The 25,265-nt window shown below is 39.4% G+C and overlaps 1 protein-coding gene across 1 annotated transcript in view; it reads right to left on the bottom strand.

Moving 5' to 3' along the window:
• Nucleotides 1-25,265, bottom strand: part of FRYL (FRY like transcription coactivator) — a 247,908-nt gene that overhangs the window by 210,257 nt on the left and 12,386 nt on the right. The gene's annotated exons all lie outside the window — the stretch shown is intronic.

The following is a 25,265-nucleotide window of genomic DNA, read 5'->3' as shown; positions in this document are numbered from 1 at the left end:
GTGCTTCCCTAGTACCTGAGGACATATACCTTATGGGACTTGGGGTAATGACCCTAGAACTACCTTTATTTCAAAAGGGATGCCCCAAAGTACCCTAAGAAATAAGCACTTTCCATTGCGGGTGGTAATGTCAATACCTACAAATTAAGAATGAATTTATCCTGTGACCCAACAATCCTCTTTCTGGGATATTCTCTTACAGATACACTTGTACAATCACAAAATCAAGTGTGCAGCAAGACTGCTCTGGGATTATTTGTAAAAGTGAAATACTAGAAACAACCCAAGTTACACATGACCTGGCAATTCCACTCCTGGGTATATACCAAGAGAAATGATAAAATACATGCATACAAAAATATGTATATAATTGTTGATACTGGGGTTATCTGTAATAACCAAAAGGCAGAAACAACACAAATGTCATCAACTGATGGACAAATAAAATGTGGTATATCCCATCCAATGGAGTATTTCTGCCCCAAAAAGGGAATGGAAGTACTGATACACGCTACAGCATAGATGAATCTTAGGAACATGCTAAGTGAAAGAAACTAATCATAAAAGGCCACACAGGCCACATATTACATGATTCTATTTATATGAAATGCCTAGAATAGACAGATCTACAGAGAAAATAGATTAGTGGCTGACTACGGCGGGGGTGGGGGGAGATGAGGAGTGACTGCTAATGGGTAGAGTGCTTCTTTTGGGGATGATGAAAATGTTCTAAAATCAATTGTGGTGACGGCTGCACAATTTTGTGAATACTGTACACTTCAGTGATTTGCATGGTATGTGAATTTTATCTTAATGAAGCTGCTATCTTAAAAATATACATATATAGTCTGTAACTTCTTCACCACTAACGAACATTTCCCATATTATTCCTTATCACTTTGCAACACTATATAACAGGAAAGGCATTGGATTCAGGATAAAACGAGACTCTTGCTAATCCTAAACCATAAATGAACCAGAACTTTCAAGTTTCAATTTCCTCTTGGGGAGGGCAGGGAATTCTCTGTGTTACGCCATCTTATTTTTTTCCCCTAACAATTGAGTTGCATGCCTACCAAGAGTAAACTATATTTGTCCCAAAATCTGTTTATGCCAATTGTATTTGTGATAATTATGTAATTTATTAACTATTACATCAAAAATATGAGTGCAAAAAAATGCTTTCTCTGAAAATTAAGCTGTATGATTTGAAAAAACCAAGTCCCTTAAAAAATATCCTAAAAAGAAGGCCTGAGCTATATAACTGATTGATGATGTATAAGCATTTTATTCTTTTCAATTATAAAATATTTAAGATACATATCTTTCTTATGATTCCTCATTCTAAACAAATTTTCTGTGTAAGCAACCCAACTACTGGTTGATTATACAACCAATATTGTAGGAGACAGAAAGTCTACTCTATAAAAGTAGTTTGTATAAAAGACTGACAAAGTACACACTATTTCTACCATTCTGTGTCATGCTCTAAAGAGTGATGGTTGACCCTACTGAGTTCAATCTTAAAGACGCTGAAACGTTTCTACCCTTTAAGCTACCAGGCCCACCATAGTCCTGAACTCTACAGAAAACTTGTCTCTTAAACAGAAAGAGGATGCCCAATGTAAACGCTTCAAATTCAGTCTAAGGTACTGATATCCCTCTTCCTATGCTCTTAGGTTCTCCAAATCCTCCCTCTTCAGTTATACTTACATCTGACCTGTGTATTCAGATGACCACTAAGCCAAAAAAATTTCTCACTGACATTGATGCACCATAGACTCCTCTTGATTTCCTCTTACCACACATTTGTGCCTCTCCTTTCTCACCTCTCCACTCATCCTCAATTTCCAGTCACTTGCACTCTGACTCCAATACTAATTACTAAAATACTCTTCCTAACGACTTCAAAAGAATTCTAAGTGCCCATTCTAACTTGTATCTGACCTCCCCTCTCTCACTACTCCAATGCACCTCAGAGGTAGCTGCCGAATGCACAACTGTGATCACAAAATTCTCTGGCTTGGTAACACATAGTGGTACTCCTAATTCCTACAGAATAGTAAGTCCAGAAATTCATCTGCCTCAAAGTCAAGATCCTAATGGTAGAAACTCAACTTTAGCATATCTCCCTAATATTCTCTAGACTACAGTCAGGCTGAACTCTGCTCTGTGCAAACATATCCCATTCCTACACCCACATCTTTTTTCCATCTGGAATGTCCACTCTTAGTTTCTATGCACTGAAATTCCTCTAAAATCATTTTCCGAGTAGAAAATCACTTATCCAACTTGAGCATTGGATTTCTCAACTGTCACACCTTCAAGGACTATTTTATAAAGATCATAAAGTGCTGCAAGTATTGTAAGTATCATTAAGTATAAACTAAGCCAGCATATGTCACTCAACAAATGCTGTTACTGTTATTCACTCAACGGAGTAAGTGCTCTATAAATATTTTTTAAACTGACCAACAAAAAATTGTATTTTCCAGCCATACTACACTCTTTGCTCCAAAAGCAACAGTTTAAGGTTTGATACCTCCAAAAGTTAAGATGATGAAAATTTCTGATAATCAATAGTTTTCAATGGATGGGAATCTCATACAGATTCGTGATGTAAGAACAGCAACCCACTACTTCATGATTTAGTCAAGAGCAACTTGATTCGTAATCATTTCACAATATGTCAAGTCATTATGCTGTATACCTTAAACTTACATAGTGCTGCATGTCAATTATATCTTAATATAAGGGGGGACAACTTGATTCAGTAATATCTACCAAAAATAGGAAAGGAAGGCAAGGCTTATCAAAAACAGTAGTTTTATCATTTATGATTTTTAAACAACTGTGGTAAAATACACATAACCTATAATTTACCATCTTAACCATTTTTAAGTATACAGTTCAGTAACATTAAGTACATTCACACTGTCGCACAAGCATCACCACCATCCGTCCACCTCCAGAATTCTTCCCATCGTGCAAAATTGAACCTCCGTGACCATTAAACACGAACTCCCCATTCCCTCCTCTCCCCAGCCCCTGGTAACAAACATTCTACTTTCTGTCTAGGAGTCTGACTACTCTGAGGACCTCATGAGAGTGGGACCACACAGGATTTGTCCTTTGTGACTAAGCATGATATCCTCAAGGTTCATTCATTTTATCATTCACTTTTTCAACAAGAACATCGAAACCACACAAAGGACATGTTTTAAACACATTCTAGTTTAAACTCATGGTTTACACATACCCTGTACCCTGGAGAATTAGAGGACACAAACCACAAAAAGGGAAAAGGAAAATAACACATAGTGGATAATCTGGTATGATACCAGGCATTCTGCTAGGTGCATTTCACAGACAATTAAGTCCACAGGACCCCGAGGAGGTAGGGTTATTATTATTCTCATGAAGTATTACGTAGGCCTCCTATGCTACTTTCCTATTTCCACTTTGTTTTTATCATAGAACTTATCACTATCTGACATATATCCAAATACACATTTATCTCCTTATGTGCACATTATATGTAGACCAAATAAAGCTGGAAATCATTATACTAGCGCAAGGATCACATTTATATAACAAAGTTGTGTCTATTATACAACATAGTTTAAAATCTAATCATCTTACAGTCTCTGGCTTTTCTGAGATGCTTTTCCACAGGTAAATTTCTTAGATCAGAAATTGGGAGCCTGGGCGCCTGGGTAGTGCAGTTGTTAAAGCGTCTGCCTTCGGCTCAGGGCGTGATCCCGGCGTTCCGGGATCGAGTCCCACATCGGGCTCCTCTGCTGGGAGCCTGCTTCTTCCTCTCCCACTCCCCCTGCTGTGTTCCCTCTCTCGCTGGCTGTCTCTCTGTCACATAAATAAATAAAATCTTTAAAAAAAAAAAAAAGAAATTGGGAGCCTTTATTACTGCCAAAGATATATTTAGAGATATTTCTGCCCAGCAAGGATGGGAGGTGGGAGGCAGGGGGAGAGGATAAAATTCCAACTGCAAAGTCCAAGGAGGCTTGTCTTCAATGACCCCAAATCTAGCATAACATCCCTATATTCTATAAATTTGGTTGTTTCTATCAAACTTTACCTGAGGACTTTCCTACTTAGCATGAATTTACAACAGAAGGGGAGATACAAGGCTACGATGTATGTTCTACTTACACCTTAAATATATTCTCACTATAATATTAACGATATTTACAGTAATTTGATTTCCTTCTTCTACTTCAAAATGAAAGTAAATATTCCTACCATCCTGTATTGCTATATTTTTCTCTCAAATTAGTTAAAACTTTTATTACATTTCAAGAAATTAAGAATGAAATACCTAACTTTTAAGCTGCTTAAACTATTTTTTCATAATTTAAATTATAGCAAATTTCTCCACAATTAGAAGAATTTAAAATGTTATAAAGCGAAATCTGATTTTTTTAAGTGCTCTCCCTAAATAAATCCCTACTTGTAACAAAGCCTACAATTCCCATTAACTTATTGTTTTCATAAAATAATTTCTTTTGAGCACAGTATGAAAAATGTTACTCATAAAAGAAGTACTGTGTTCACAAAATAATTTTATCTTCACTGATGTAATACGAAGTCAGTGGTTTCCTTTTTGTGGTAAACAATGGGTCTTAGGAAACACATTCCCCGCTAAATGTCTTTTACATTTTTTTATAAACAATTGGTTCAACTTCCTAATAATCACTATTTACCAGAAATGTGAAAGATAAAAATCTATCAAGATACACAATGAGATTAAACAAGCCAAAAAGAAAATTAAATTATAAAGGTTCCCTAAAGAGGGTGGGGTAGAGAAAACTCAACCTAACACCAACCATCTCCAAGCCATTTTTAAAACAGAATATTGGTTTCAAGCTGTCAAAAATCTACATCTTTTTTCTCCCCTCCCAAAGGACCATGCCCATCAGCATACAAACATTCTATGATGATCCCCACCTTAAGGGAAGGGAAAAAAGAGCCCTCCAACAACCTTGTGATTTGTAATAAGAAATATATATTTGGTCTTTGTCCCATTTCTGGCACAGAACTCCTAAAACCCTTACAATTTCCTAAATGATGACAGCCTTAAAGGTGTCTTTGGTTGTTAATGAGGTGACTTTAGGACCACACCCAAGGATCAGAACTAGTTGCCAGGAGAACCAACCATGTGATTAGAGGGCTGGAACTTTCGGTGTCACCCTACCCCTCACGTGGTGTCAGTGGGGAGGCTGGAGGTTGAATCAATCACCAATGGCCAAGGATATAATCATCATGCTGGTGTCATGAAACCTTCATACAAACACAAAAGGATGGGGTCTGGAGACCTTCTGTGTTGCATACGTGCAGATATGGGGAAAGCGCATCCTGCACCCCTTCCCCATACCTGGTCCTCTGCAACTCTTCCATCTGGCTGTTCCTGAGTTTTATAATAAATTAGTAACCTAGGAAGTAAAATGTTTCTTCGAGTTCTGTGAGCCACTCCAGCAAATGAATTGACCCTTAGGAGGAATTTGCTGGAACCTTTAATCTATAGCCAATAGATCAGGAGCACAGGTTGATAACCTGGACTGGCATCTGAAGTGTGTCTGTGGGGGTTAGGGGCAGAGTGGGGTGGAGATGGTCTCATAGGACTCAGCCCTTAAACTGTAGGATCTGATGATATCTCCAGGTACTGTCAGAATTGAGATGAATTGTGGGATACCCAGCGGGTGTCTAAGAATTGCTTGGTGGTGTGGGAAAACCCCACATACTCACAATACTGGAACTGGTGACCAGAACATACCTCCCTTGACCACAGAACCCCCGTCAGTGACTACAGCATCTCTCTGCTCCCTTTTATAATAAAAGTCACCCACACAGTTGCCTCTATGCAGTATTTCACTCACTTCCTTTCTTTGTCCTATTTTCTCTTCTATCTACGCCACAGCTTTCTACCTTCCACTCCATAGGACCCCTTGTCAATGTCACTAATGACCTCCACACCTCATGAAATCTAAAGGTCAAGATCAGGCCTCATCTGAGTTGACTCTACAGCAGCATTTCTCTCCCTCCTTTTTGAAAGGCCTTCTTCACTTGGATTGCAAAATGCCACACTGCTGGTTTTCTTCTTCTTCCTCGTGAGTGGCAATTCCACTGCCTCTTTCCCACCTCAGAACACTGAAGAGCACAGGGTCAGTCTTCGCCCTCTTGTCCACTGACATTTACCTCTAAGTGACCTTACTTATCCAGTCTCAAGGCCTTATATTCAAATTTAGGATTTGTCAGCATATAAATGGTATCTCCAGCCCCATTCCCTCTCCTGAGCATGAACCTCAAAAATTCAACCATCCATTTGGATACCAAATAGGACCTCAAACTCAGCTCTTAACACATCCCCCCAAATCTTCACCGCCCCCAGCACTGCACCTCGGCAAATAATACTTATAGAAGTTACCACTTCATCCTAAGAAAAAATGAAAAGATGAACCGAAAAAGCAACAACTCTTCTTAGATGTATTAAAAAAGTGAGGTCATAGGGCAAATCACTATTCCCAGAACTGAAGAAACAGACAAACACAGAGAGTCACAACTTAATGGAAAAGAAACTTTCAAGGAGATCAGTGCCAGGGTAAGAAAACTTGAACTTACAGAAAAAATTTTTAAGTAATCTCTGCATCCAACATGAGGCTCGAACTTACAACCCTGAGATCAAGAGTCACGTGCTCTGACTGAGCCATCCAGGCACCCCAAGAAGTCTGTTTAAGACTCTCTCTCCCACGGGGTGCCTGGGTGGCGCAGTTGTTAAGCGTCTGCCTTCAGCTCAAGGCATGATCCCGGCGTTCTGGGATCGAGACCCCATCAGGCTCCTCTGCTAGGAGCCTGCTTCTTCCTCTCCCACTCCCCCTGCTTGTGTTCCCTCTGTCACTGGCTGGCTGTCTCTGTCAAATAAATAAATAAAATCTTTAAAAAAAAAAAAAAAAAAAAAAAAAAAAAAAAAGACTCTCTCTCCCTCTCCCTTTGCCCCTGCTTGCTCTCTAAAATAAATCTTTAAAAAAAAAAAAAAAGAATAGAAAAAAAAGAAAAGAAAAAAGACTGGAAAAAAATAGAATATCCTAGAAATGTAGGACAACTACAAAATATGTCACATATACATAATAGGAATACCAGAAAAAAAAAAACAGAAGAAACTTTTTTTTAAAGATTGTATTTGACAGAGAGAGAGCACAAGCGGGCAGAGCAGCAGGCAGAGGGAGAGGGAGAAGTAGGCTCCCGGCTGAGCAGGGAGTCCGATTCAGGGCTCCATCCCAGGACCCGGGGATCGTGACCCAAGACAAGGCAGATGCTTAACCGATCGATGTGAGCCACCCAGGCACCCCACAGAAGAAATATTTGAAAGAGTAATGGCTGAGAATTTTTCCAAATTAATGTCAGACACCAAACTATAGATCTAGGAAACTCAGAGACCACCAAGTGGGATAAATGCCAAAAAAAAAAAAAAAAAAAAAAAACCACCTTCACCCAGGCATATCACACTCAAAACGCAGAATATCAAAAATAAAAAGTCCTAAAAGAAGACGGGCGGAGGGGGGGAGGAGAGAAAACACCCTACCTATGGAGAAGCAAAGATAAGAACTACATCTGACTTCTCAGAAACCATGAAAGCAAGAAGAGTGAAGTAAAATATTTGATATGTTGACAGAAAAAAAAAATCTAGAATTCTGTACCCTGCAAAATCATCCTTTAGAAATGGAGAAATAAAAACTTTCTCAAACAAAAAGCAAGGTAATTTGCTGCCAAAAGACCTCTTAATGTACATGAAGAAAGGAAGAGCATCAAAGAAGGAGTAAGGGAAGGTAAAATTAAAACTTTTTCTTAATTGAGCTAACAACAATTTGTTCAAAGTACTAGCAACAATGTATTCAAGTATGTATGCTTATATAAATGAAAGGAAAAACAGCAATGATAAAAAAGGGAAGGGTGAGAGGAACTAGGATTATTTTATTATAAGGTAACTGCACTACCCATGGAATAGTATAGTCTTATTTGAAAGCGGATTTGGATTTGTTGTAAATGTATACTGCAAACTCTAGGGCAATGATTAAAAACAATTTTTTGAAGTACAATTAAGATGCTAAGAAAGGAGAAAAACAGGGGCGCCTGGGTGGCACAGCGGTTAAGCATCTGCCTTCGGCTCAGGGCGTGATCCCAGCGTTGTGGGATCCAGCCCCACATCAGGCTCCTCTGCTATGAGCCTGCTTCTTCCTCTCCCACTCCCCCTGCTTGTGTTCCCTCTCTCGCTGGCTGTCTCTATCTGTGTTAAATAAATAAATAAAATCTTTAAAAAAAAAAAAAAAAAAAAAGAAAGGAGAAAAACAGAATCATAAAATGTTTAAATTAAAACCATGAAAGGCAGAAAAAGATTAGACTCCAAAAGAGAACAAAAAACAAGGCCACAATTAGGAAACAGTATGATAGTTTTTAATTCAACTACAGCAATAATCAATTTGAACACATCGACTGTCTAAATGCACCAATTAAGAGACTGTCACAGAAGATCAAAAAACAAGGTGGATTGTCTACAAGAAACCCACTTTAAATGTAAAGACACGTATGGATTAAAAGTAACTGCATAGAGGGGCTCCTGGCTGGCTCAGTCAGGGGAGCACGCAACTCTAGATCTCAGGGTCATGAGCTCAAGCCCCACACTGGGCATGGAGTCTACTTAAAAAAAAAAAAAAAAAGCAACTTCATGGAGAATGATATACCATGCTAACACTAATCAAAATAAAAATGGAACAGCTATATTACTTTCATACATAGCAGACTTTCAATCAAGGATAAAGAGGCCCATTACATAATGACAAAAGGGTCAATTCTCCAAGACCTAACAATCCTCAATGTGTATATACCTAACAATTGAACATCAAAATACATGAGGCAAAAACTGATAAAACTGCAAGGAGAAATAAAGGAATCTATTACAGTTGAAGACATCAACACTCTTCTTCCAGAAATGAACAGAATCAGCAGGCAGAAAATCAATAAGGACATCAGTGAACTCTACAACGCCATCAATCGGCTGGATATAACTGACATCCCTAGACTACTTCATTCAGCAAAAGCAGAATACACATTCTTCCCAACCTTATATGGAACATTCATCAAAACAGACCACGTTCTGGCCCACAAAATACAACTTAACGAACTTAAAAGAACAGAAATCCTGCAATGCCTATTCTCAGTTCACAGTGGAATTCAACCAGGAATCAATGACAAAGATAACTGGAGGGGCACCTGAATGGCTCCAGTTGGTTAAGCAGCTGCCTTCAGCTCAGGTCATGATCCTGGGGTCCAGCCCCACTTAGGGCTCCCGGCTCAGCAGGGAGACTGCTTCTTCCTCTGCCCCTCCCCCTGCTCATGCTCTCTCTCGCTCACTCTCTCAAATAAATAAATAAAGTCTTGGGGGGGAAAAAAGGAAAGAAAGGCTAACTGGAAAATCATAAAATACTTGGGAGATTAAAGAACACACTTCTAAATAATACATGGTCAATGAAGAAATCTCAAAAAAAAAATTTTTAATATTTTGAACTGAATGAAAATGAAAATACTTAAAATTTGTGGGATGCAGCAAAGCAGTGCTTAGATGGAAATTTATAGTAGTAAATGCATATATTAGAAAAGAAGATCTAAAATCAGCAATCTAGGTTTCCACTTTAGGAAACTAGAAAAAGAAGAGTAAATTAAATTCAAAGTAATCAGAAGGAAAGAAATAATAAGAATTAGAGCAAAAAAAAAAAAATCAATGGAAATGAAAACATGAAATCAAGAGAAAAATCAATGAAACCAAAAGCTGGCTATGAAAAACAGGAAAGAGGACACAAATTACTAATATCAAAAATGAGAGAGGGAACATCACTACAGATTCCATGAACATTAAAAGAATAAAGAAATACTATGAACAAGTATATGCCCACGAATTTAATAACCTAGATGAAATGGACTAATTCTTTGAAAATATAATCTGAGTGGCCCTTTCAAAATTCAATCAATAATTAATTGAACTACTATTCTGAAACTGAAAACACTAGGCCCAGATGTGTTCGCTAGTGAATTCTCCCAAACATTTATGGAAGAACTATAATAATTCTCTACAATAACTTTCAGAGATTAGAAGCAGAGGGAATACTTCCTAACTAACTCATTCTATGAGACCAGCAATACCAAAAGACATTTGAAAAATCAATTAATGTAATCTATCACATTAACAGGCTAAAAAAGAAAAATCCCATGACCGTATCAAAGGATTCAGGAAAAGCATATGACAAAATCCAACACCCATTCATGATAAAAACTCTCATTAAATTCAAACAGAGGGCAACTTCTTCAACTTGATAAAGACTATCTACAAAAAAACTATAGCTAGTATCATACTTAATGGTGAAAAACTAAGTTTCTCCAGTAAGATCAGGAACAAGGCAAGATGTTCATTCTCACACTCCTTTCCAACATTGTACTGGAAGTCCTAGCTGTGCAATAAGAAAATAAATTATATGCAGATTGGGAAGGAAAAAATAAAACTTTGTTTGCAGATAACATGATTAATCACCAAATAGAAAACTCGAAAGAATACGCACACACACCCCTAGAACTAATAGGCAATTATAGCAAGGTTGCAGGATACAAGGTTAATATATAAAAGCCAACTGGGTTCCTATGTAGCAGCAATGAACAAACAGAATTTGAAATTAAAAACATAATACCATTTACATTATCATCTCCCAAAAATGAAATACTTAGGTATAAGTATAAATTTAACATAATGTGTACAAGATCAATATGAGGAAAACGACAAAATTCTGGTAAACAAAATAAATAAATGCACAGGAAGACCCAGTACTGTCAAGATGTCAGTTCTTCCCAATTTAATCACAGGTTCAATTAATCCCAATCAAAATCTCAGTAAAGTTTATACAGAGAGGCAAAGACTCAGAACAGCCAACAAAATACTGAAGGAGAAGAACAATGTCAGAAGACTGACAGTATCCAACTTCAAGACTTAAAATAAACCTAGGATAATCAAGACAGTATAATGTTGGGGAAGATCAATGGAGCAGAACAGAGAATGTAGAAACAGACCCACATAAACACAGCCAAACTTATCTTTGACAAAGGAACAAAAGCAGTACAATGGAGCAAAGATGTTCTTTTCCACAAATGGGCTGAAACAACTGGACATCCACATGAAAAAAAAAAAAAAAAGGAATCTAGACACAGACCTTTCACCCTTCACAATAACTAATTCAAAATGGATCATACACCTGAATGTGAAATGCAAAACTATAAAACTAGAAAATAACAAAAGAGAAAACCTGGATGACCTGGGGTATGGTAATGACTTTTTAAATACCAAAGGCACAATCCATGAAAGAAATAATAACTTAATTAAAATGAAAAACCTGTGCAAAAAACAATGTCAAGTGAATGAGAAGACAAGCCACAGACTGGGAAAAAAAATATTTACCACACACACACACACACACACACCCCCCTACTAAAGGACTGTTATCTAAAATATACAAAGAAATCTTAAAACTGAATAGCAAGACAATCTGATTTAAAAATGGACCAAAGGGGCACCTGGTTGGCTCAGTCCATTAAGCGTCAGACGCTTGGTTTTGGCTCACATCATGATCTCAAGAGATCAAGCCCCACACGGAGATTCTCTCTCCCTCTCCCTCCCTTTCCTCTCTGCACAGGCACATACACAAGTACTCTTGCTCTCTCTCACTCAAATAAATAAAGAAATGGGCCAAAGACCTTAACGAACACCTGACCAAAAAAAATGCATACTGCAAATAGGCCTATGAAAAGACGCTCCAAATCATATGTCAACAGGTAATGCAAATTAAAATGAGATGTTGCCGGACTTCTACTAGAATGGCCAAAATCTGGAACAATTGACAAATGCTGGAAGGGATGTGAAGTGACAAGGACTCTCACTGCAGGTGGGAGTGCAAAATGGAACCACTGCTTTGGAAGACAGCTGGGAGGTTTCTTAGAGAACTAAGCACACCCTTACCATATGACCCAGCAATTGTGCTCCTTGGTATTTACAGGACTTGAAAACATGTCCACACAAAAACCTGCACTCAGATGTTTAAGGCAGCTTTATTCACAACTGCCAAAACGTGGAAGCCACTAAGATGTTCTTGAGTAGATGAATGGATAAACTGGTACATCCAGACAATGGAGTATCATTCAGCACGAAAAAGAAATGAGCTATCAAGCCAGGAAATAGGAGCCTTAAATATATAATGCTGAGTGAGAGAAGCAAATCTGAAAAAGCCATACACCATATGATTTCAACTGTATGACACGGTGGAAAAGGCAAAACCATGGAGGCAGTAAAAAGATCACTGGTTGCCAGGGGTTTTAGGAAGAGGAACGAACAGGCAGAGCACAGGGAATTTTAGGGCAATGAAAATATTCTGCACGAGATAATGATGGATACATATCATTAAACATTTATCCAAACCCATAGAATACAGAACACCAAAAGTGAACCCTAATGTAAACTGGGGACTCTGGGTCATTATGATGTGACTATGTGGGTGCATCAATTATAACAAATGTACCACTCTCACGGGGGATGTTGATAATGAGGGAGAGGACATACAAGTAGGAACAGGGGTATATGGGAAAATCTCCATACTTTCAATTTTGCTGTGAATCTAAAACTATTTTAAAAAAAAGTTTTTATAGAGAATAATGTCTATAAAAAAATTTTTTTTAATTTTAATGGGAAAAAAAAACCTCTTGTCTTATCTGATCTGGCTCTGATTCCACTTGTCCCCACACATCTTACAAAACAGGTTTTCAGCTTTGATCGCCGTTAAAACAAAACAGTAAAATTGTTAGGAAATTTTTTAAAATAATATATAGGTATATGAAAGACAATGCCCGAATTTTAACTTATCATAAACTGGTCTTTCCACCAAAATTAACTTTTGAAAATAAAGTTTAGTTTATCAGAAATCTGGATTTTTCCCCCCTGGCTGTAGCAAATAATTTTACACAAAAACAAGATCGAAATCTTTGCAAAGATGGGTTTTCTGTGGCCTGTGATAAATCAATTTACAATACAATAAGTTGCATGAAAAAATGTATGTGTTTATAAGCATTTTCTAGTAAGAGGTCCAGAGTTATTAGATTCTTAAAGGGGGCCATGATCTAGATAAGACTGAGAATGGCAAGTTCTTAGGTGTAAGTTAAACCAAGACATTCACCCACTATTTAATACTGGAGGTTCTACTGCCATTATTTATGAAAACTTCCATGACTTCCATCCTGTGTATGCAGCTCCTTTCGAAAGGCATAAAAAAAAAAAAAAAATTTGTTGTCACCCAAGTATCTAGAAAAATACTAGGGAACATCATAAGAGTTCATTATTAGATAAAAGAAGACAACTGGAAGTCAATTAAATCACCCCAACCTTTTTTTTTTTTTTTTTTTAAGATACATTCCCAAATGGTTGACAAGATCCTGGAAAATAATTGGGCTACATGTGTCAAGACTATTAAAACGTTCATAACTTCTAACCCAAAGGGGAATTTACCAAATAATCCAAAAGCAGGTTAAAAATTCTGTATGCAGGGGCGCCTGGGTGGCTCTGTTGGTTAAATGCCTGCCTTCAGCTCAGGTTATGATCCCAGGGTCCTGGGATCCAGCCCTGCATCGGGAGCCTGCTTCTCCCTCACCCTCTCCCTCTGCCTACTGCTGCCCCTGCTCATGCTCTCTCTCGCTCTTTCTCCCAAATAAATAAAACCTAAAAAAAAAAAAAAAAAAAAAAAATTCTGTATGCAGAAAGATGCTTAACTGCAGTGTATCAGTTAAAAGCCCATGCTCCAAAGACAGCCTGTGGGGATTCATTCACAAGTTATGCAACATGAGGTAAGTTTCTTAACCTGTTTCCACGCTTATTTAAAAAAAAAAAAAAAAAAAAGTGGGGGGATAATAAAAGTACCTATTTTGAGAGGGTTTCATGAAAATTAAATGAATTAATGTTATGTTAAAACAGCACACAGTAAGCCCTCTGAAAAGGTGTGCTCACTTACTTAAAAATACTAAGCATCAGGGCACCTAGGTGGCTCAGTCGGTAGGAGTTAGATTCTTGATTTCAGCTCAGGTCATGATCTCAGGATTGTGGGACTGAGCCCCACTGCCACTGCCGCCCCCCAGCTCCGTGCTCAGCAGGGAGTCCGCTTGAGGACTCTCTCTCTCCCTCTATCCCTCCCCCCACTCTCGTGTATACACATTCTCTATCAAATAAATCAATCTTTAAAAAATAATATAAAATGAATAATAAAATTACTAAGCATCAACTATGCGTTAGGCACTGTCCCAGGCATCTGGGAGAGGTCAAGGAAGAATATGTCAGTGAAGAATGCTGCCCTCCAGCAGCTTACACGCTAACAGTGGGAGACAATAAACAATACACATCATTATGGAATATGAAGAGATGAAAGAAGCTATAAAAAAAATCATGGAACGACAAGCACTAGGCGTGGCAGGACTTACAACTTCTAAATGGAATACGGCGTACTGAAAAGGTGACATGTGAACAAAGAACTGAAGAATCAGCCAGGTGGGTACCAGGAGTTAGCATGTTCCAGCCACAGGGAAGAGCCAATGCAAAAGCCCTAAGGCGGAAACGGGCCCGAACATCAGAGCGAGAACAAAGGCGAATACAGAAAATGAGCAAGGGCAAGAGTAGCAGGAAAAAAAGGATAAGATAAGGGACTAACTCAAGGAAGGCCTACAGACAAATGTTCTATGAGCTGGGGAACCGCGAGAGCCTGCAGAAGAGGGACATGATTGTCCTAGGTTTTAAAGGAGCGCTCTGGCCACTGTGCTGAGAAAGAGCACAGGGGGAAAAGCCCAGAAGTGGAGGACCCCTCGGGGGCAGGCTATTTGTGACTGAAGTGTTAGAAAAACCCTTGTCTTTCAGCAGGAGAAATTGCTCTTGGATTCAGTTAACTTTCTAGCTCTGTTCCCCAGGAAACCACGAATGTCAGAAACCACAGAATGTCAGCTGTGTTACTAGGCAACGTGGCTTATGGTAAAAATGACCCACTGGTAAACTGCTTGGGACTGAGAGGAACTATAAATACCTGGAAAGTGGCGGTAACATTGGGCTGCTCTTAGTGTGGGGACTCCTGCAATCAGGCGTGGACCTTGTAGGAATCCTAGAAGCTATGCTCATGGGCGGTTATACAAGGCAATGGCTTTTGTGGAACACGCAGCTTCTCAGCCACCTCAGCTACAGACCCACGCACGTGAGCCTCGTTACTCACACCTGGGCTTCACCTGGAAGCAGAAGCGCAGAGAATAGTTCTGGCTGGGTTTTTTTTTTCTTTTACATATATATTTTTGAAGTAAGTTCCGGGCCCAATGTAGGACTTGAACTCACAACCCCAAGATCAAGAGTCACATGCTCTATCGACTGAGCCAGCCAGGCGCCCCTGGCTATTCTCTTTCTGCACTGCTCCAGGGACACCCCCAAAAGAACATTGTCCTTCTCTGCTGGTAAGCTGTTCTTCCTGCCCCTCCTCTCCTATATCCTAAGTGCATGTGATGTCAAATATGGATTGCCATAGGCCACAGGTCTGGCTGAACCCTAATAAAATTCCCTGGGTAGGCACTGCTCTGTTGCAGGAACCCAGGCAAGAAACAGTAGTGGCACGGACCAGGATAGCAGTGGGGCGAACAGGAAAAAGCAGTAAAACTGTAAATATAATTTCAAGGAGGAGCTGGTAGGATCTTCCAATAAATAAAATGTGGGATGTGAAAGGGTAAAGTTAGGGATAACACCAACACTTGTGGCCTTAGCAACTGGAAAGATGGAGGGGGGAAATGGGGTGGGGGAAGGACTGGGGATTGGGAGTTCAATTTTAGACAATTTTGAGGTAAGGGTCATTCCCAACTCAAACTCTTCAGCCCAAGATGGCTGCAGCAGCTCCAAGTATCATGAGCACGTATAACTACTTCCAAAAGAAGGGCTATACCTTCATATGTTAAAGGAAACCAGACTCCCCACAGACCTCCCTGACGTGTCACTATCCTGAAACCAATCACAAGCAAGGAGAATGGAACTAACACAGCTGGCTTTAGGCTGAGCCACATTCGGGGGGGGGGGGGGGGGGGGGGTGGGGAGGCATGAAACACGTGAGCACTAAATACCCAAACAAAACTGGGCTTCTATTAGCAAGGAAAGAGACCAGTAATTACAGTGTCTGTCAAAAGTATCGGATGAACCATCCACATCAGTGGTGAAATCTCCCACAAGGAAAGATTAGTAATAAAGGACCCTTACAAAATAAGACAGGGAGCCAAGTGATAAATGAGAGGAAGTGACCTATCTTCTGGTCCATGAAAAAACATTTAGGCAAATCTTGTGAAATTACACAACCACCAAGAAAAGATTCTAAAGGATTTGAGGGAAAAGGACTAAAATGAAGAATCTGACTGAAATCAGAAACTCTCAATTGCAGAAGACAGAGCCGTGCCTCAGAAATTTCTAAAGCAAAATAATTTTGACCTAGATTTTTATATCCAAATCATCCATCAAGTCAGAAAGCAGAATAAAGACACTTTCAGACATGTAAGGACATTACTTGAGGGTATTCTCTAGCAGCAAGGATGAAAAAGAATAAAGTAGATGTGAGAACACAAGAAACAGTGGAAATGATCCAAGAGTGAAATGAAAAAGACGTCCCAGGATGGCAGCTGTGCAGCAGGACTAGACAATAATCATCCTATTAAAACGGAAAATTAGTGAACTCCATGAAAGGAAGAAAGGAGTGGATTCCATTCAAAAGACAGAATTACTAAGAAGCTGGTTTAATGACAGGAATGCATGTTTCTCTTCTCAATAGAAAAAAAAATTATGCAACAGAAAATTCCCACAGAATGCTGCTAATTGTCTACCCAGTTTTCCTCCCTTCCTCCTTGCTAAAGAAACCTATTTTTTTTTCTCTTTTTTGAGTTATCAGGTGAAAAACACATGATTAGAAAAGGTAGCCTCTCCCCCAGACCCATGGGATGAAGTCACGACAGGTGTAAACTAAGCCTGGAAATCCCATTCTCCTTTGCCAGCAATTGGCCTGAGCAATCTCTCCTGTCCCACTATGGAGAAGTGATTCATTTCAGGCCAGCGAGACACACAGGAAAATCACCTGGGGAGCTTCTTGAAAGATTTTCGCAGATGAAAACAGATCTGACGGGGAAAAAATTTGCTATAAAGGGTATTACTGGGCAATCGGTGAATTTGAACATACACTGTGTATTAGATAACAGGACTGTATCACGGTAGACGTGGAAATGTACCACCCACATCCAAAGACCCAGCAGCGGGTGTGAGGAGTATGATTAAGCGGTGAGCTTCATCAGAGTTGGCTTCAGCCGCCAAGAAGAGGTCCCGATAATCTCTGAACAGCTCAAGCTCATAACTGAGAAAGGCAAGGTACAGGCCAAGCAATTTCTAGCCAACACAGAACTCTTCTAATGGACAATCCTGACTCCAGACCTGCTTCCACGGCTCGCAGACAGGCCGTCATCACAATCGGACTGCTCCATTTGCCCACTCTTACTTCCTTCTTTTACTTTTGTGAAATCCTACTCCTGCCTCAGCATCTGCTTCCCAATGAACTCAAATGTTAAACTTCCTGAATTTAATCCTTCTTCCGTGATCCCACGAGTCCTTTTTCATAGGTGATACGCAGTAAAGCATTTAAGAATAAAGAGTCATGATATCTGCAGTTTTCACTTAAAAGATTCCCCCAAAAAACAACTATAGATATATAGACGAAGACAAAGGAAAAAGCAAATATAACAAAATGTTTATAATTGATGAATCGAGGTAAGGGTTAGGCAAGAGTTCACATAACTTCACAATTTTATAAGTTTTTTAACTTTTCAAAACTAGTTTTTTTGTTTCTTTTAAATAGATGGGGGAGATCTAGATGAACCAGTGCCCTTCTTCCCACCTTTCAGTAAGTGAGAGAAAGATGCTGGGAGCAACAGTAATCAACAAGAAAGGTCAAGACAATCAGCTTAAGTCCCTTGTGGTTGGATATTCTGCAAAACGCTGCCAAAAGAACCAAAGTGATACACCAGGGGCGGAAAAAAAAACCTACTCAAGAAAGTCATGGTTCTGGGACACCCAGGTGGCTCAGCTGGTAGAGCATAAGACTCCTGATCTCAGGGTCATAAATTTGAGGTCTTCGTTGGGCATAGAGATTAAGAAAAGTTAAAATTAAAAAAAAAAAGAAAAAAAAAGAAGGAAGGAAGGCAGTCATGGTTCAATGTGGGAAAATGTGACATGATTCTGAGTAGCCGACGGATTACAGGAAGACACTCTATTTGTCTCTGATGCTAGTAACAGCAGCCTTCTATGGGCATGGGGTCATGCTAACTGGCATATAGAGAAGGAAATGTCACCGTAACTTACTTCTCTGCTCTGCAATGAATATTTGCACAGTAATTAAAAGACATCAGACCAACATAAAAACAAAGCACCAAAGACTTCATTAAGGTTACAGAACAGAATGTAAATGTTCTTGAACTTGTCAGTTTAAAAGGCACAGCTGACAGAACTTGGAAGCTGGAGTGCAGGAGGGGAAAAGCAAAAAGGAGAAGCAGTGGGAAAAAAGTAGGATTTTAATTTTGAATCCCTTAAGACTAGAAACCTCTAAACATACTCCACTTGACTCATTTTTAACCATTTTTATTGAGATATAATTCACATACAGGGTGCCTGGGTGGTTCAGTTGGCTGAGCGACCGCGCTCAGCTCAGGTCATGATCCTGGAGTCCCAGGATCGAGTCCCGCATCCAGGAGTCTGCTTCTCCCTCTAACCCTCCTCCCTCTCATGCTCTCGCTCTCTCGCTCTCAAATAAATAAAAAGCTTTTTAAAAATTAAAAAAATAAAGAAAAAAGATAATTCACATACCACAAAATATACCAATTTATTCATTTTTAGTTAGGTTATCTTTTTATTACTGAGTTGTTAGAGTTCTTTATAGACCTTAGACACAAGTCCCTTATTAGACAGAAACTGCAAATATTTTCTCCGATTTTGTGGTTTGTCTTTTCACTTTCCTAATGGTATCCTCTGAGGCAAAAAGTTTTTAATTTTAACAAAATCCAATTTATCTATTTTATTCTCTGTTGCTTGTGCTTTCAGTGTCCTAAGAAGGCTTTCCCTAGCCAAGGTCACTAAGATTTATTCATATTTTCTTCTAAGAATTTTATCATTTCTGCTGTACATTTAGGTCTATGATCCATTTTTAGTTAATTTGTGTGTATGACGGGAGAAGGAAGCAGTTCAAATTCCTTCTTTTGCATGTAAATCTCAAATCTCCGGGTGTCTCAGCACAATTTGCTGAAAAGATTATTCTTTCCCTATTGAATTTTCTTGGCACATTTGTTTTAAAAAAAAAAAAAATCTATTGATCATGGAGTTTATTTCTGGGTTCTCAATACTATCCAGTTAATTTCTACATACTGACACTCTAAGGGAAATCAAGATAGTATAAGTAACATTTTAAAGTGGACAGCTCAATGCCACACAGGACATTCACGATGTTTTGCAACTAACACCTCTAGTTCCAAAACATTTTCACCATCCCAAGAAGAAACCCACATCCATCAAGGAGTCACTCCTCATTCCCCATGACTGTGGCAACCACTAATCTGTTTTACATCTGTGTCGATTTAACTGTCCAGGATATTTCAGATCAGTGAAATCATAATACAGGATCTTGTTTCCAGCTACTTCCGCCTGGCATAATGCGCTCTGTAGCATTTATCAGTACTTCACTGTTAGGGCTGAATAATATTCCATTGTATGGATATGCCACGGTTTGGTTATCCATTCATTAGTTGACGGACATTTGGGTTGTTTCTACCTTTGAGCAAATGTGAACGGCTATGTAAGTACAGAACTACTATAAATATTCATGTACAACTGTTTGAATACCTGTTTTCAACTCTTTTGGGTACATACGTAGGAGTGGAATATCTGGTTCATATCCTAATTCTAGATTTAACTGAATAACCACCAAACTGTTTTCCACAGCAGCTGTACCCTTCCACATTTCCACCAGCAATGTACAAGGGTAACAATTTCTCCACATCCTCACCAACAAGGGTGATTTTCTCTTTTCCGGTTCTTTTTCAAAGGTGACATCCAGAACTCAACACAATACTCCAGGTGTTGTCTGGACAGTACAGACTAGAGTAAGACTAACACCTTTCCTCTTCTGAACCTCCTCCTCCAGCTAGTCCGGACTATGAGTCTATACAGCCTTCCTTGTAGTCAATATACCCATATTGAGTTTACTACAGTAATTAAAATACCTAAGTTGTTTGTATCCCACATCTCTTGCCCCTATAATTATGCAGCTGTTCTCTCAACCCATCTATAAGACTTCCTATCACGTTCCATTAAGTTATCATGTTAGCCTTCGTCCACCATTTCAGTCAGAAATATTTTCAAAAGTTAACCCTAAAAAATTCATTTCATCCAGAAATTTGGAAAGCATAGTATTAATTTTTTTTTTAAGATTTTATTTATTCTTTTGAGAGAGAAACACCAAGAGAGTGCACGAGCAGGGAGAGGGGCAGAGGGAGAAGCACACTCTGTGCTGAGCAGGGATCCCAATGCGGGGCTCCGTCCCAGGACCCCGGGATCATGACCTGAGCTGAAGGCAGCAGCTTAACCAACTAAGCCACACAGGCACCCCAGTATCAGTGTTTTTATTCACATTACAAAAGCATGCACAGTAACCTTCAGAGATAGGAATTTTTCTCCAGTTGTCATCAATTCACTACTCACTAATGTTTAGAGTTGCTACTCAAGCAATCACATTTCCACCTAATTTTATGGTCTTCCAGCCCACATTCTCCCACTTGTCAACAGAGAGAAATGTTACGGAATGCCTGGCAGAAATTCATTTATACTGTTATCCTCTGCATTCTCCTGACCCACAGTCTAATAATCCTATCTAAAGAGTAAGGTCAGTCTAACATATTGTCTCTAGTGAGCCCATGTAACACTTTCCTTCAGAAATGTAATCACAGTCAATGTTTTTAGCACATAAAACAATGAACTCAGATTAGGTCATACCATATTTCAAATCGTATTTTGAGATTTATATAACATCAAATGATACAATGAAAAAAAGCAATATGTATCACTTAAGGCAACAGAGGAAATAAAGATCTCATGTGTTCTACGTGAGAGTATCAAGACAAATGTGTTGTCAATTTACTGTAATTTAGGGTTATATATCTTTAAAATTCTACAGGAGTCTCTCCTCAACCATAAAAATTCAATAAGAAAAAAATATTTTCCACATATGTTCACAAAAAATTAATGAGCAAATTTTAAGAAGTTTTGTGTTTCTAATACAGATTATTTTATTGAAACCAATTTCCCCAATTCCTTTAAGAGCATATTCCTCACTCAAGAATCTCTTCTACAAAGCCTTCCGGGGCGACTGGATGGCTCAGCCAGTTAAGCGCCTGCATTCGGCTCTGGTGACGATCCCCGGGGTCCTGGGTCCGAGCCCCGAGGGGGGCTCCCTGCTCAGCAGGGAGCCTGTTTTTCCCTCTCCCTGCTGCTCCCCCTGCCTGTGCTCACGTTCTCTGTCAAGTGGATAAATAAAATCTTATAAAGCCTTCAGAGGCAGTTCCATTCTAAAACAGCCTCTCCCTTCTAATGCCTTCGCCCTCTAATGATACCTACTATTGTCCTTACCACTCACTGACACCTGATGCTAGCTAGGTATTTACTGCTTGTGAACTGTTTGCGAATTTATTTACTGTCTGCAACAGAATCCCACCGAGAACTGACGCTTTCTCCTTCTTTTCTAACCTCATCACAACCAACATAGCACAATGCTTATGAAAAGGTAAGAACTCAAATTCTTATATGAATTTATATCACATGTAATAGTTATAAAACTACACAGAATTAAAACTAAACAGGAAATTATCTCATAAAAATTGAAGACATTTTAAGGTCTTGTGGTTCTGGGGGGTGATTGCAGTGTGGTAACTAAAAGGGAAAGCAGCGTCAAGCAGGAGCTTCTCCAAGACAGAAGAGCTGTGTGTATCTCAAGGTAGCAGACAAAGAGACAGTAAAAAATGAAGATACAGGAAGGGACAGAAAATGTGGAAGGAATGAGATTCTGGGGTTCAAGTGAAAAGAAGATAAAAGACATTTTCTTTCTGAAAAGGGAAAACTAGGTACAGGGATATGTTGAAGTGGACAAGGATTAAATTCAGCAGGTGTTTTTTGTTTTTTGTTTTTTAAGATTTATTTGACAGAGCGCACAAGCAGGCAGAGCGGCAGGGAGAGGGAGAAGCAGGCTCCCTACTGAGCAGGGAGCCCGACGGGGGCTCGATCCCAGGACCCTAGGATCATGACCTGAGCCGAAGGCAGCTGCTTAACCGACTGAGCCACCCAGGCATCCCATCAGCAGGTGGTTTTAAGAGAGAAAGAGAATGTTTATCTAGCTCCTAATATTTATTAAGAAAGCACTGTATCAGTTTCCTGCAGTGCAATCACCTGCCGCAGTGACAAATTATCACAAAACTAGAGGCTTAAAATAATACAAATTCATTATCTTACAGTTCCGGAAGTCAGAAGTCCAAAATAGCCCAAGTCTCACTGGGCTAAAACCAAAGCTCGGGCAGAGCTGGGTTCCTTTCTGGAAGCTCTAAGGAGATTCCATTCTCTTGCCTTCACCGGTTTATAGAGGCTGCTCACATTCCTTGGCTCTGGCCCCCTTTTATCTTCAAAGCCACCAGCCGACACTGGGCTCCTTCCCATGCTGCCATCTTTCTGGTCCTGACTCTTCTGCCTCCTGCTTCTTTTAAAGATTACATTAGGCCCACCCTAATGTAATAACCCAGGATACTCTAGTTTAAAATTAGCTGACTAGCAACCTTAATTCCACCTGAAACCTGAATTCCCTTCAGTTGTGTAATACAACTCTCACAGGTTCCGGGGACGAAGATGTGGAGGGACGCCATTATTCTGCCTGCCACAAGCACTATGCTGTGTGCTTCATTTGTATCTTTTAATCTAATCCCCACAACAACTCTATGAGGGAAATCATGTTTTACTCATTTTATACACGAGGAATCTGAGACTACCCATAACACTTTGAGAGACTTTAAATAACAACCCAGACAGCCAGGCTTATAAGAGATACTATTATAATAATGTTTGTGGAACTGAACCGGTGGAATGAGGATTCAGATAACACAGCCTCCACGGGCCTGTTTCTAAAGCCCTCACTCATTACCCTCTCTTTACTCGAGCGCGCGTGTACGTGCGTGCGTGCGTGTGTGTGTATGTTTTGGGGTGAAGGGAAAAAGGCTTTTCTTGCCCCCGACTTTAACCGAAACCATCTCTCCTTTCATCGTTAGAAATCTCTGTGCATGATTTTGTTTAAAAAGTTTTTAAATCTCTGCATACCGTGCTACATATGTTCCATTTAGGTTTTGGTGTATGAGCAGAGGTCATACGATAGCATGTTAAGAAACAAGGCTAAAATTATGTGATTTGTAGATTCCTTCCTAAATTGTATAATTTTAGGCTCCGATTTAAAGATATAAATTATTTTTATAACTATTTCAAGCATTCAGATAAATTCCCCAAGGCATAATATACTGGATTAGAGATTATCAACATTTTAATATGTCTTGACACATATAACCCATTATTTTTCAGGATCCCATCAACCATATAGGTATGGATCCTTTTTGAAAGAAATTATTACTGGGGCATTATGATTGATCTCCAGGTATCCTGCCTCATTTAATAATGAACTCTTATAATATTCCTCCACTCTCCCCTAAACATTTGGGTAACAAAAATTTTCTTTATATGTCCTCAAAGAAGGCTACAGACACAGGATGGAGAGCAGGGAAAGGGTCTGTGATTGACAGCAAAAGCCTTGGTGTTAAATTGTTGGCATATGTCTTGATTGAAGTTTTACCTCTAGAGCAGCCATTTTTAATCTTCTCAAGATCACGGCCACTGCTTTGAAATCTGATAAACCTGTGGACCTCTCGCTAGAAAAATGCACGTGAACGCATACTCAAAATTTTTCATACAAATTATTTTATTGCATTTTAAATCTGTTGCCATCACAGGCCATATAAAACTAGTCTTTGCAAGGATTTCTGTATGTCTCACTTTTGGTTTTGTGCCAAAATTTGCTACACCCAGGAATAAAAATCTAAAGTATGCAATAAAACAAACCAAACTTTAATTATTTTTGACAAATAGATACCAAAGTAATGATGACGGCTGGCTGGAGAGCCTCTGGCACCGAAGCACAGTTCTAAGAAAAAACCCACCTCTTGCACATTATTCTCCAAGGAGAGCTGAGAAAACATGGGTGTTAGAAGGCTCAGGTCCCAACACTAAGGAAAAATAATGTTGACTGAATTTAATGAGTGTTTCCCAAAACAATAACGTTTTATACTTGTATATACTTATAAAAAGGAAAGATGTGGGGTTTTTTGTTTTGTTTTGTTTTGTTTAAGTAACCTCTATGTCTAAGGTAGGGCTTGAACCCACCACCCTAGATCAAGTCTCATGTTCTACTGATTGAGCCAGCCAGGTGTCTCAAGGATAAATACGGTTTTATAAAGTGGGAAATATTGATAAATTTAAATATTTGAGAAAAAACTCATACGAGACCTCCTCTGTTCCGACTCCGCAGAGATCCAGAATAGTATTAAGTTCAAAGTGGAGTACATGCACCCAGAGGCAGGGTGATCATGCCACTGGTGTGAAAAGAAAATACTAGAAGACTAAACACATGCGTTATCTTCAATCTGAAACTGAGCTTTACTAATATTCATTCTATGAAACCGACACCAGCATCCTCTCTGGTCCTGCGACAGGCGGTGTCAACCTTGCGGCACTTACGTGAAGAATGCTAGTCACACACTGGCTCACTTGACCTCCAGTCTACCTAGAGGCAGCTGGAAAGGCACCTTTTCAAGCAGTTTGGGGGGCAAGCGCAGCCGTGGAGTTACCAGCCGCCTCGGCAGCGTCACTGCAGTGTCCCTTCTCCGGCTTCCTGGACGACAGGCAGAAATGTGTGGCAGCGCCACGGCGGCTTCTTGGTCTGCCTCCTAGTCCCGAGCCGCAGCTCCCAGGTTGTCCAGCAGTTTCCACAGCGTCTGGAGGG

Source organism: Ursus maritimus, unplaced genomic scaffold (assembly GCF_017311325.1).
Source record: "Ursus maritimus isolate PB19 unplaced genomic scaffold, ASM1731132v1 scaffold_8, whole genome shotgun sequence".
Classification (NCBI taxonomy): domain Eukaryota; kingdom Metazoa; phylum Chordata; class Mammalia; order Carnivora; family Ursidae; genus Ursus; species Ursus maritimus.
Note: the sequence above shows the minus strand (reverse complement) of the source record. Positions and strands in the feature narration are given on the sequence as shown.